This window comes from Esox lucius, chromosome 6 (genome assembly GCF_011004845.1).
Source record: "Esox lucius isolate fEsoLuc1 chromosome 6, fEsoLuc1.pri, whole genome shotgun sequence".
Taxonomy (NCBI): Eukaryota; Metazoa; Chordata; class Actinopteri; order Esociformes; family Esocidae; genus Esox; species Esox lucius.
This window is the reverse complement of record NC_047574.1, coordinates 19,859,842-19,865,519: the sequence shown is the minus strand read 5'-3', so window position 1 is coordinate 19,865,519 and position 5,678 is coordinate 19,859,842.

Here is a 5,678-nt window from a genome sequence, read left to right as displayed (position 1 = left end):
TCATGCGTGAACAGGGAGTGCAGGAGGGGACTGAGGACGCAGCCCTGGGGGGGCTCCGATGCGCAGGGTCAGCGCAGAGGAGGTGAGGTTGCCCATTCTCACCACCTGGGGTCTGCCCGTCAGGAAGACCAGGATCCAGTTGCAAAGGGAGGTGTTAAGTCCCAGGGTCCTGAGCTTGGGAACGAGCTTAGTGGGCACTGTAGCGTTGAATGCTGAGCTGTAGTCCACGAACAGCCTCCTCGCCTATGTGTTAACATTTTCCATGTGGGAGAGGGCGGTGTGTACAGTCAGGGTGATGGCATCCAAGGTGTCAGGAAATGTGGAGCAAATTTGTGTTCTGACCAGCCACTTGAAGCACTTTATGATGATGTGCTACATGTAGTCAGTGCTACAGGGCGGTAGTCAATCAGGCAGGTGATGGAAGGTTTCTTTGGTACAGGGACAATGGTGGTCTGCTTGAAGCAGGTGGGGTCTGCTGACTGAGTCAGGGAGAGGTGGAATATGGAGGTGAAAACCTCTGCTAGCTGGTCGGTGCACCCCCTGAGGACACGGCCTGGAATGCCATCTGGTCTTGGTGACTTCAGAGGGTTTACTCTTTTAAAAGCTCTCCTCACGTCAGCCATGGCTAGGGACAGAGTGCTGTTGTCCTGGTCCTCAGCAAGCCCCCCCCAAATTAATTGTGTTGGTTGCCTCAAACCATGCATAGAAGGTGTTGAGCTCATCAGGGAGTGAGGTGGTGGGACGAGCATCACTGCTATGTCTCCCTTTATAATCTGTGATGTGTCAGGGTCATGTGTCAGGGTCAGAGCTGTGGTAGTTAGACTCAGTGACCAAGTTATCAACTATTGTCTATGGATGGTTGCCTCTTTGGAATCTAGAGGGAACTAATTAATTACTAGAATAAAATGAGTGTGTGTATAAATAAGAGTATACGTGTTGTTAGATTCTGTCCATTTGTGATCCATGAACTAAATGAATGCAACCGGATGTCAGGGGAGAGCCTTTATTCAGCATGAGGTTTACGATGATAACCTTCCATAGTTCTTTCATTTTTCTCTCCAAATGCTTACAACGTAAACACAGTCAAATATACCAGGACACACAGGAGGTGGTCAGTGTTCATAGCCAACCATTACACAGACTATTATAAGAAATAGTTTGTCCTACAAAATACCCTTGTATGGCATATTCCAACCTATGACCCAAGGGTCTATTCAGAGAGTCCTATGACAGTCACATACAGTCACAATAATAAAGCCTATGAGGCTTTATTATTCCTTAAATGAAATGAAAATAAGGTGCAATGGACACAGCTTGCCCTGACACATAGCACTGTATGGCATTGCAGTCGTATTGACCATCATGATCAATCTTTACCATACACATCAAGTCCCAGCCTACTATCAGTCTAACCTGTGTCCAACAGAAACTGACCTGACATGACATATTAATGAAATGCATAATTAATTCCCAATAAACCCTTTAAACAATCAAAGTCCCCACTTGTCCATATCATGAGTCATGCATCAACATCATACCAACAACCCAACATATCCTGAACGTAACGCAACACTCAACTCCAATGAATGTACTAGTGACAGTTTCTACCTTTCAAAAGGAATATGGCACTAATAAACATATCAGGATAGCTGATGTAATCATGACTATGAAGCAACTTCACAAAAAGACAAGTATCAATGACCAATGTTTGAATAGTGATCATATGTAGTCCTCCACCTGCTTTGTGAGGAATGAACATGCATACATAAGAGATCAAAATACCAGTCACTTTAGGAAAATTATTGATTGTTAAGAATGACCCTAGATTCTCATCAAATGTCCTGTATTTCTTGTCTTCAGTCTTCTCTGTCTTGCATCAGTGATGTAAAGTTCCAATATCAGTTATTGCAGTCAGTGTGATGTGGACCCAGCAAATTGCCTGGTTGTCCTAACAAGTCAGTTTAGTTGTGTAGTGGAATTGTGAGTTTCCAAAACCTCACTAATTCAAGATCAACACCAGAATGGTATCTTCCACTGTGATGGGACCATGTGACCTTTCCAGTCAACTGGCCCGTGGTTCTCTGACCTGTAGTATGTGGAGTCCCTCAGGACTCTCCTCTCATCTTGCTGTCGAAGATTCATCTGGAAATGGAATGTGAAGCCAAGTGATCTGACCCTGGCATCGTTCTGCCATGTGAGTGGTCAGGAGGATTTGGAACAGATGGGACCCACGTGGTTGTGGTTGAAATCCTTCTTGAACATGTTGCTGGTACTCACACACTCAGTTGTCTGTGTCCAGTCAGTGACGTGATGTATCATCAGAAAAGGGGTTGTAATGTCCTGATCTGTTGAAAGTATAACTACAAAACAATGATTTGTGTGGTTCAACAGTCACTCTTTCATCCACTGGGTATGGTTCCGTCAACTCCCAACAATGAAGACAATAGATCAGTCTTGGAACTTGTGGATCTCAGAAGTTTCATCATTAGAGTGAAGCTTACACCCTATTCAGACAAGTTTCCATAAAAGTCTATGTCGATGTTCATTTTCCATCCAGAACTAGCTTGGTTGATGTTTCATTCAATGTGCTATATTTATGCCGGATAGCACCTGGCAGTAGAATGAGATTCCGTTGTTTGATCAGACTTGACTTTGCCTAACTAAATCAAAAATGGTAAGATCTATGCTATTCCACCATTAAAATGTTAGACCTTACATCAAACAAACAGTTTGCAAATAAACCATTAAAACAAATCCTAAGAATAGAATATGTTAAACATAGCAGATTCCAATGCTCCATTATAACTATGCAAACAGAAAACCCCCAAAAAGTATTTTCATTTTTCAGGTAACTCCTTTAAAATACCAATTTGATTTGCTTTGAGCCTTAAGCCCAACTCTTTCCAATCATAATCAATTATCATACCAACTCTTACACTTCGGAATCTTTTCTCAGCTCAATGAAATTGGCTATCATGTATTTATGTCACACACCAAATAGTCCATGAGCCGAGCCAGAATTTGGTACCACCTAAGGTGGCAAAATCTCTTCTGTACCAGTTTGTTTGTAGAGTCCATATAAGTACTTTGAAGCATGATAACCTTTTCAAATGAGTAGCTTTACTAATATTTTGGGACAATCATTATTTTTGCCATTATCGTCCTACAGTATCTGCCCCCCAGGTTTGTCTATTATAAGAGGTAGCCATACATGTTATATGTTATTTTTTTCAGGACAGTCAGGGCTATTTAGATCTGCCCAAATTTGACATGATATATGTGGTATAAATTTTTTTATTAGCTTTCATATTAAAGAAAACTATTTTTTGCATCTACTAAATTGTTATATTTGAAAATCTATCTTAAAAAACTCCTCCATTCCACATTGTACAGATAAGCCACTATGTTCATCTGATAAGGTGAGTCCTGCTGTTTATTTTGATATGTGATACCCTTGGAGGCTACAGGCACTTCTCATCTTATTTAGCTATGATTCAGCTGTGTGAAATTTAGTGAAGAAATGACCAATGATTGCCACTTTGTTTTATTTTAATTAGATTTTTCAAATCACGATTACTCAGACCATCTTTGTTTTACAAGCAATCTACTAGCTTCACAGCAGAAGGTCCACTCTTTCATTTGATACCTGTTTTATACAATAACAACTTAAAAGTAATTATAAAAAGATTGATGAGTGTGTGGAGATGCAGTTGATGGGAAGTAGTTTAAGACAGCTGAAATTTCTTGTGATTTCAAAACCAGATTACTTCACAATACTTTGTTGCACAGACTAGCGCATAGCATGATTGGAAACGGCTAGTCCTGATGCCATTTTTAGCACCACATATTTAAATGTTCATTGTTCTTGATATACCGGTATTTCTGTTATTTTCAGAGCAAGGTACATCTCAGAATAGAGAAGTATGGCAGAACAAACTGCAAGGGGTACACAGAGTGTTTAATACACTGTTCCGATGATGACTCTAACCTTGTGGCACCTACGAATATAGATTCATGGAACACACTACTCAGAGCAGCTAAAATAAGAGGCTACAGCCCCATCCTTGATCTTGCTACAGACCTACCTGAAGGTAGCATACCATCAGTATTATATCACAGGAAATGTCGTAGCATCTTCACTATGAAGAAACTTCTTGACAGCATCCTTGCAAAAGAAAGTTCTTCAGAAATATCTGCAGAAGACATAAGAAAATCCACTAGACAAGGTTCACAGGCATCAAGGGTGTATGAGGCCAAATGTATATTTTGTGACAAATGTAGCAAGTATTTGAAAGGTCAAAGGACAAAAGAGAGCCTAACAAAATGCACAGAGTTGAGAGCTGATGATACAATCAGGAGAGCGGCTGTCAGGAAAGGTGACAAAAGAATGCTAGCCATAGTCAGTCGTGAACTAGTAGCAGCTGAAGGTCATTATCACAGATCATGCTACAGGGTGTACACAAAGGAACCAAATACAGACATAGACAAAGGTGAAATTAACTTGGACCAAGCAGAATGTCATTATGAAGCAGCAGAGAGAATGGCGCTCTATAAAGTTTTTGCATACATAAGGGAAGGACTGATTGAACATCCTACAGTGGTACATCCTGAAGTGGAGTCCAGCCTACTTCCCCCTTGCAGGGACTGCTTAAAGCTGCATATACAGCGTGCCAATTACCAGACAGCTGTCTGGAGGCACTGTCTGGAAGGACAGCCAGACATACCCGAACCAAAAGGACATGGATGGACAACTGATGACAAAGGTATGCTTATAATAAATACAATAATAAAATTTTCTAATAACTAATAATACAGTAGTATAAATATCTATAGGTAATTTCTTGACATTTGGACCTCACTGAAATGGATGAGAAATATCTCCCACTTATTTGTACAGGTATGCTGATGTTAGACTGGATGCGGGGACCCCCAGCACCAATGGCTGTTCTGGAGCTTATGGCCTGCAAGTGTTCACGGACCTGCAAGCTTCCTGACTGTTCCTGTCTTGTCAATAAATTAAAGTGCACAGAAATGTGCAAGCTACAAACCTGCAGCAATCAGAGGGAGGAGGAGGAGGAGGAGGAGAATACTGATGTCATGAAACTGGTTGAATATGATGATGATGATGACGAAGATGATGATGATGATGAATAAACAGAAACAGTTTGCAATGACCAAATAAGTTAATGAACAAGGTGTATATATTAAGTTTTTCTTTGTATGACATTTTCTGTTCAAATAAAGTTACACGTTTTTTTAAATTTTTTTTGGCTCAATGGTTAGTGTCATTGAAGGCTAATTTTTGTGTCAAAGCTACCACTTACAAAAGGTTATCATGTTGAAATATCATTCAGAGATATGGACAAACAAAAAAAAATCTAACTAGAATTTGTCATCTTGGGTGGTACCAATTAGTGAAAATTGTGACCTGGGCCCATGGACTAAAACTAAGTAAACAAATTGCGCACTTTGTCTGTTTAACTATTATTGGGAAAAAAAAAATCCAGCTCAGGTTGCAGTGGTGTACCTGCTGCAACCACCAGGGTGACTGTATTATCAGCACCTAAATTTAGCATTTTTAAAGGTTATGGCAGGGGTGTCAAACCGGTTCCACGGAGGGCCGAGTGTCTGCAGGTCTTTGGGTTTTCCTTTAAATTGGTTCCCAGGTCAGACCTGAA